This window comes from Marmota monax, unplaced genomic scaffold (assembly GCF_021218885.2).
Source record: "Marmota monax isolate L192 unplaced genomic scaffold, Marmota_monax_Labrador192_F-V1.1 WCK01_AAM20220418_F8-fsc00083, whole genome shotgun sequence".
Lineage (NCBI taxonomy): Eukaryota > Metazoa > Chordata > Mammalia > Rodentia > Sciuridae > Marmota > Marmota monax.
This window is the reverse complement of record NW_026692848.1, coordinates 398,874-406,935: the sequence shown is the minus strand read 5'-3', so window position 1 is coordinate 406,935 and position 8,062 is coordinate 398,874. Positions and strand designations below refer to the sequence as shown.

The 8,062-nt window shown below is 62.2% G+C and overlaps 1 long non-coding RNA gene across 1 annotated transcript; it reads right to left on the bottom strand.

Annotated features, from left to right (window-relative positions):
• Positions 1–273: 273 nt before the first annotated feature.
• Positions 274–2,257, bottom strand: LOC124095953 (uncharacterized). Its single transcript, XR_009227241.1, has 3 exons — positions 1,596–2,257; positions 1,205–1,359; positions 274–665 (listed from the first exon to the last, which is right to left on the bottom strand). It is a non-coding gene; the product is annotated as an uncharacterized LOC124095953 (long non-coding RNA).
• Positions 2,258–8,062: the final 5,805 nt, after the last annotated feature.

Genomic DNA, 8,062 nt, shown 5'->3' with positions numbered 1-8,062 from the left:
GGAGTGGACTGTGCTGCCTCAGGACCTCTGTAGGACTGGCCTCTCTTCCCTCAGGACCTCTGGAGGAGTGGACTCTGCTGCCTCAGGACCTCTGGAGGACTGGCCTCTCTTCCCTCAGGACCTCTGGAGGAGTGGACTCTGCTGCCTCAGGACCTCTGGAGGAGTGGACTCTCCTCCCTCAGGACCTCTGGAGGAGTGGACTCTGCTGCCTCAGGACCTCTGGAGGACTGGCCTCTCTTCCCTCAGGACCTCTGGAGGAGTGGACTCTGCTGCCTCAGGACCTCTGGAGGAGTGGACTCTCCTCCCTCAGGACCTCTGGACGAGTGGACTCTGCTGCCTCACCTGCAGTGAGGAAGATTGGAGTCTCCTTTATCAGCCCCATGAAGAAGAGTGGACTCCCCACCACAGACTTAGCCAGTGAGGACAGACGTCCCATCACATGACCTGGAGACTCTCTCCCGGACCCTTTGGCAAGAACAAGTCGGCCTCAACACCTGGGGAGCAGTACGTCCCTCGCCCTTCTGGGGAGGTGGTGCGCCCTTCAGCCTGGTGTCAGCGTTGCCTTTGCCAAGTGCTCAGCTGTGGGCCCAAGTGCCACCGGCGGGGAGCAGGTACAGAGGCTGGTGGCTGAGCTTCCCGGGCAGCTTCCTGCCCTATGCTTGTTCCTAAAGTGGGAGGGTATCAGGACTGAGAGCCCCTGCAAGACCGTCTCTCCAAATGCCACACACCCCTCTTCAGAGAAGGCGTGTTGGCGACACCCCGCCCACCAAGGTGGGGCGCGGCTTCCAGATGCTGGGCAGACGCAGGGCAAGCTTTGTTTTCCCCTGGGGTCTCACAGATCAGAGACAGTTGGCGTCTGAATCAGTTAGTGGTTTCTTCCTTCCTCTCCCTCCCTCCCCCCCCCTCTCTTCCTGCTGGGGGTGCATGCTGAGGAGTGGACTGCAGGAGTGGCCTCTCCCCCCTCAGGACCTCTGGAGGAGTGGGTCCCTGTGCAATTCCTCTTTTTATGACTTGTACCACAGCTGACAACGAAACCCTGATTTCAAATAAGGCTGTGCAGTTGTGGCTCACCTGGCCGGAGACTGGCTGAGGGGCAGGCCGGCCCTGGATGAATCCCCCCGTGGCTCAGTGTTCTCATTGTCCTGCGGGGGTCCAGCTGTGGCAGGAAAGTGGGTGCTCAGAGCAGACCCCCGTCAGCACCCACCTGGGAGGTGTCCTGGAAGCACGTGGGGCTGAGTCCTAAGAAGTGAGCACCTTCTCTAGAAGCTGTGCTTGGCAGCCGTCATGGCTTTTAGCCAACGGCGCAGCCCAGCGGACGCCATTGAGCTCGTGGCTGCGTGTGCAGTCTGAGAGGTGACTCTGCCAAAAGAAAAGCCTCGTCCTTCCTTGGCAGGGAGTCAGTTCCCACGTACCAATTTTGGGCTTTTAGGGAATTCCCTTGGGGCCTGCCCCATTTCCTCCTATTTCTTCTTAGCTCGCTCTGAGCTGTACCCACGGTTTTGCCATCCAGCTGTGGTGGCCCACAGGGACACCTTCCCTCCTCCACGTGTCCCCAAGGCAGCAGAGACCTCTGAAGAAGGAACAGCCTTTCCTACCCAAGTGCTCCCTTGACCTGAAGCTCTCCAGTCGTCCAGGGTTGTGCAGCAGCTGGCGGTGGGTGGGAGGTTTCCTGGGGCCTCACCGTCCAGGGCAGGTGGGCACGGACCGGCCTCCGTGTGGCCTCCGGGGCAACCGCAGCTAGCCTCAGTGGGAAAAGAGGGGAGCCAGGACCAGTGCGGGAGTCCAGGGGCAAGAGGGGGCTTCCACAGCAGAGCAGGTGGGGGAGAGCTGGGGGGCGCTGGGGAGAGCCAGGCTGCAGGGTGGCTCCTGTGAAGCGGAGGTGGGTGGGGCCTCACCTGCCCCCCGTAGGCCTGAGGGGAGCCCCTGAAGGAGGCACAGGGTAGGAAGAGGTGCAGGGTCCCTTCAGGGCCTCCCTCTGGCCAGCAGCAAAGCACCGTGGTAGAGCTGACGCCAGACAGGGTGGGGCTGGAAGGTTCCGTCAGAGGTGCTGGTGGCTGGGCCACAGGGGTGGTGAGGCTGGTCACGTGAACAGAGGCCGGCGGGCTCAGAGACAGTCCCGGAGGTTGGCCTGCAGGACAGGGACTGTGGCAACAGGTTTTGACCTCCAGAGGGACCTCTCCCCTCCTGTGCTGACTGGCTCCTGGTGCCAAGCCCCCTCCCTCACCATCACCATGGCGGCCAGCCTAGCTAGCTGAGAGGCAGGGGTTGCAGCCTGCGTGGCCCCCGGCATCCCGAACCTCCCTCCTGCCTGAGCCGGGGTCCTCCAGGCCATCTCCCCTCCAGGCGCAACCACAGCCCTCCCTCTCCTGAGGTGCTCAGCCCCCAGGGCCCCCAGGCGCTTCCTGCCACCCAGCCTGGTAAATACCTGTGGTGAAGGGCCTCCTCCCGTCCTAAGACTAGATCGAGCCCCTGTCATTACGCCTACGCTCACCCTCACACTCACGGCAACATGCAATTGTGAGTTTGGGTGTGTGGTCATTTGCTCTATATTTAGCTTGTCACCAAACTGTGACCTGCACGGGGCAGGACCCCCATGTCCATGCCCAGGGGGCTCCACGAAGACATAGCCTGCACTGCACAAAGCTCAAGTGTGAAGCTGCAGGAGGGAGGAAGGGCCAGTGCCAGTCCCCGGGTCACGGGGCCATGCCCTCAGCACACGTGGGGCAGGTCTGGGTGGAAGACCCAGGAAGACAGAGAGGGGCTCACACTGTGCAGCAGCCACCCACAGGCCTCTAGGCCAGGAAGGCACCAGTCCTCGTCCGTGAGCGCAGAGTGCCGCCAGTGGGCCAGAGGGACCCATGGGCCACGCCCCTCCACAGCCTTGCAGGATGAGGGCCCTACCGCCTGGGCAGGGCCTGGACCCCATTCCTCCTCCAGTCAAGCCTTTGGGCCGCTCCCCACCCAGGCCTGTGAGGAGGTGCTGGGAGAAGGGATCTTCTCCTGGAAAGGGGAGGGGGTGGTGTCGTTAGCTGGCAGGGGGACAGCCAGAGATGACCACAGGGGGAGCCCAGGGGTGCAGTCAGGAGGCCAGGGGCCCATCTTCTCAGGATTCTGTCCTTCCTCGCTCAGCCTATCTCCAGCTTGGCCAAGGCACCACCACCACAGCTGACCCTGTTCCTGTCCGTGATACTTTCAGGTTCCGAGGCCTCCGACGAGGTTCACTGTCCCCCGTCCACTCCCAAGTATGGCTCGGTGGACACGGGAGCTTCAACCCAAAGGGCCTTTGCCTGTCGCAGGACAATAGCCCATACTGTCCATTCGAGCCTGGCTCCGTCTGGCCTGTCCATGTCATAGAGCTGGTGGAGAGCTGTCGCAGCCCGGGGGGTACGTCTGGTAGGACAATGTCCTGGTGAGCAGGAAGGGCTGTCCTGCTGAGCCAATCTGTGAGGACCTGGTCCATCTATGGCACTGTGCAGCCTCGGGGCTTCCTGTCACCCCTGTCATGGGACCCGTAGTGGTGGAGCCCGGGGACCGTGCTGACCCGGCCACTCTGTGTCACTGACGCTGTGGTCCTCCTGCTCCTGCAGGTTGCTTTGCTGTTCTCAACTAGCAGCTGAGGAAGTGGAGACAGGGGCCAGGGGCCAATGCAGGTCTGCCTGGCCTCAGCCCACTCGGGGCACCGCCAAGTGCCACCTTCCTGGGCTCTGCAGGAAGTTCCAGCAGCAACTGGCTCCTCTTCTGAGCCTCTGTGGGTCCCACAGGTGGAGGGATGCGGGACCAGGAAGGCACAGCCAGCCTGAGGCACTGGAAGGGCAGAAAGCCACCTGGCCAGAGCACGGCACCTCCCACCTTCCTTCCTCCTGTCAACCAAACGGTCCTGACACCCGTGTGCAGAGCAGTGTCGTGTGAGGGCCACTGGGCAAGGTTCCGGGAATCAGGAGCTCTGAGCAGTTCTAGGGCTGTGAGTGTGTGTGTGAGTGTGTGTGTGAGTGTGTCGAGCAAGTATGGGTGTGGGTGTTGAGTGAGCCTGTGGGTGTGTGTCTGAGAGTCTGTGAGTGACAGTATGTGTGTGTGCTAATATTCCCAGGTTGTAGGACATGAAACATCTCACGAGAGTCTCTGAAAATCAGTATTCATTTTAAATACCTGCACTCTGCACACTAACGCTTTCTGTATAGTTGTGACATTCACCCGCAGTGGTAAGGCTAGTGGCCATACTGTCATCTCATCAGTGTGGTCTGGGGGCAACTCACACTTAGGAAAGTGTGTACCTGTATGGAAATGCAGAAGCCGGACGCCACATTTCGGAGGTGCAGGTGAGCTCCAGGACAGCAGGGCAGACCACACTGGGAGGTTGAAACACCAAAGTCAAACCCCAGGGCCCTTCATGGGCACTGGGCCCTGGAGGACGGGGCCTGGCCTACTGGGCGGGGCCAGCTGCACCCCAGAGCAGGGCTAGAACTGGGGCTCAAGAGGCACCCAGGTTCTGGGCCGTGACTATGCCTCTCCCCCAGAGGCAGTTCCCTCAAGGCCTCAGGGTTCGTGTGACTCCACTTGGTGCATGTGGATGGGACCTGGGGGTCCTGTAAACAGTCTGGAAGTGTGCACGTGTGCCTGCCTCCCCTTCTGCCTGGCCAAGAGCCCTGGTGATGCCCGGGACCCTGGTGCTGCGTCTCAGCTGTGCTCCTGGGTGAATGTGGCCTGGGACCCTCCAGCTCCATGGCCTCGGGCTGAGGGGCTGAGCACGCGGCACACGCCTGTGAGGGACACTTCAGGGTCTCTTTTTGTCTGGTCACTTCCTGGGCTCCATTCCAACTGGACGATGGGGCTGAGAACAGCACTGCCCAGGAGCAAGCAGGGACAGGTAACCCAGGAACCGCGTCTCCGTCAGTTCTGGGAACTGCGAGTTACGGACGTCCCCGTGTGTTCAAGACCACCACCCAGCAGCCCACTCACCAGTGTGGACACACGGCCAGCCTCACTCTGGAGGCCCTGAGGGGCAGTGGATCCTCGTCCTCGATGCCATCATGAATGGTTTCCCAAACAGGGCGTGTTTGGGAGAGGGAAATGCTGGTTGTCTGGCCGGGATCTTCACGCCTGGCCTGTGCTGAGTTGTCCCTCGGTGGCTCCGGCAGGTGCGTCTTGTGTGTTGACTGGAAGTTCAACACAGAGGAGTGTCGTGCTTCTGTTCTCTGTTTTCACGTAAACAGCAGGGAAGGGTCAAGCCCTCCAGTGTTCCCGTGAGAGTCCCTCGTCCTCCGTGCTGCTGAAGCTCACCTGAGGAGCAGGGGTTCGTGCACATCTGCCCCACGGCAGCACAGCCTGGCCTGTCTGCGGCCAGACCTTCTGGGCAGGACTCCCAGGGTGGGGGCGGCCATGCTGGGGCCTGGAGGATGCGGCCAGGTCAAGGCCTGGAAGAGGTCCACTTGGCCGTGAGGCACTGAGAACCGGGTGCTGGGGGAGGTGGCCCCTCTGAGACGGTGCAGTTTCCCTTTCAAGAGTGAAGAGCACCTGCCACATCCCGTTCCCGTCACCCCACACCATGGCCAGCGTCCAGAAGCGAGCGGCGAGGGCATCCCTGCTTCCCATCCCTGCTCGTTGCACGAGCCAGCGGAGGCCACAGGACCGTCCTGCCCCTCCTGGTCTCGGTGCTCGGTCTGTGCCTGCACCGGGGCATCCCTGAGCCACAGTCTCCCGCTGGGGCGTGAGGTCCTCGCAGTGCCCACTGGCCTCAGGATGGACAGACAGTGTTCTGCCAGTCCAGCCCCCTAGAAGTCACAGCTTCTCTTTCTGACTGTGTCCAGCTCTCCTCCAAGCTCAGGAAGCCAGGGACAGTGAGGCTGCTGACAGACAGTGAGGGCGGGAGGGCCTGCAGGCCCCAGAAGCCGGCCTGCTGAGCTGTCCTCCCACCACAGCCTGTGACAAGGCGCCTTGGGCTGAATTTGGGGGCTGTTGGCGCCCAGGTGGGGGCCGGTGCCAGGCCCTGAGGCAGGCTGGAGAAGCATTCCTGGGGACAGCCCGGACCTGGGGGAACCTGCCAGGGCGGCCCTCTCCCTCGGCACCGTGGCCCTGTGCACCTGGACGCTGAGTCACCTCTGCAGAGCAGATTCCACAGTGGCCACAGCGGCATGTGGCGCCTGGGCCTGCCCGCTCAAGTGGGGTGCCAGGGGTGTGCGTGAGCAAGTGGGGGCATGCACAGGCAGGCACGGCCTCCGGGAAGTGCCTGAGGCCCCAGGGCCAAGGGCCACTGACTGGCCCATGTTGCCCATGGCCCTGACCCTTCCAGCTGCCAGCCTCCAGGACACGTGGCAGGAAACCCTGTAGCCTTTTCGGTTGGTCCTTGAGGAAGCAGAGGCTGATGCGTGACAACGTGATATGTCACCCACGTGGCTGTGGCCCTGGTCCCAGCTACATCCCGCTCCTGCACCAACTCACACTGTCTGACGCAGACGGGGATCAGGCCCAGAGCTCCTTCGAGGGAAGGTCCACTTCCCGCATAGCTAGGACGCCCAGACGGCCCTGGGCTCGGTGGCACTGGGAGCCACGCCTGCTGCCCTGGAGCCCCCCTCAGCACCCACATCCGGAGGAGAGCCTGGCGCAGCAGGTCACGCATGGATGGGCTGCTCCCGTGGACAGGGCGGAGCTGTAGGGGCTCGGGGTTGGCGCTGGGTTCCCCCCGCGGCTTTCCTGCAGCAGACCTGAGGCAGCAGAAGGTCCACTTGCACTAACTAGGACCCGAGACCTCTGCCTGCCACCTGGGTGTGGCTCTCAGGAGACTCTCACCCAAGAGAAGCGGGACTCACCAACAAGGGAGAGACAACCAGGGAGCAGTGAGAATCCAGAGTCGCTGTTCCTCCTGAGTCAGAGAGGGCCGGTGGCCTGGAGGTTAGGCAAGACAGGGGACAGGGAGACAGGGACAGGGACAGGGACAGAGAGACGTGGAGACAGGGAGACAGGGACAGGGAGACAGAGACGGGGACAGGGAGACAGGGAGACAGAGAGACAGGGACAGGGAGACAGAGACAGGGAGACAGGAACAGGGAGACAGAGACAGGGACAGGGAGACAGGGACAGGGAGACAGGGACAGGGAGACAGGGACAGGGAGACAGAGACAGGGACAGGGAGACAGAGAGACAGGGACAGGGAGACAGAGACAGGGACAGGGAGACAGGGACAGGGAGACAGGGACAGAGAGACAGGGACAGGGACAGAGAGACAGGGACAGGGAGACAGAGAGACAGGGACAGGGAGACAGAGACAGGGACAGGGAGACAGAGACAGGGACAGGGAGACAGGGACAGGGAGACAGAGACAGGGACAGGGAGACAGGGACAGGGAGACAGAGACAGGGACAGGGAGACAGGGACAGGGAGACAGAGACAGGGACAGGGAGACAGGGACAGGGAGACAGGGACAGGGAGACAGAGACAGGGACAGGGAGACAGAGACAGGGAGACAGAGACAGGGACAGGGAGACAGGGACAGGGAGACAGGGACAGGGACAGGGACAGAGAGACGTGGAGACAGGGAGACAGGGACAGGGAGACAGAGACGGGGAGACAGAGACGGGGACAGGGAGACAGGGAGACAGAGAGACAGGGACAGGGAGACAGAGACAGGGAGACAGAAACAGGGAGACAGGAACAGGGAGACAGAGACAGGGAGACAGAGACAGGGACAGGGAGACAGGGAGACAGAGAGACAGGGACAGGGAGACAGAGACAGGGAGACAGAGACAGGGAGACAGGGACAGGGAGACAGAGACAGGGACAGGGAGACAGAGACAGGGACAGGGAGACAGGGACAGGGAGACAGGGACAGGGACAGGGACAGAGAGACGTGGAGACAGGGAGACAGGGACAGGGAGACAGAGACGGGGACAGGGAGACAGGGAGACAGAGAGACAGGGACAGGGAGACAGAGACAGGGAGACAGGGACAGGGAGACAGGAACAGGGAGACAGAGACAGGGACAGGGAGACAGAGAGACAGGGACAGGGAGACAGAGACAGGGACAGGGAGACAGAGACAGGGACAGGGAGACAGAGACAGGGAGACAGAG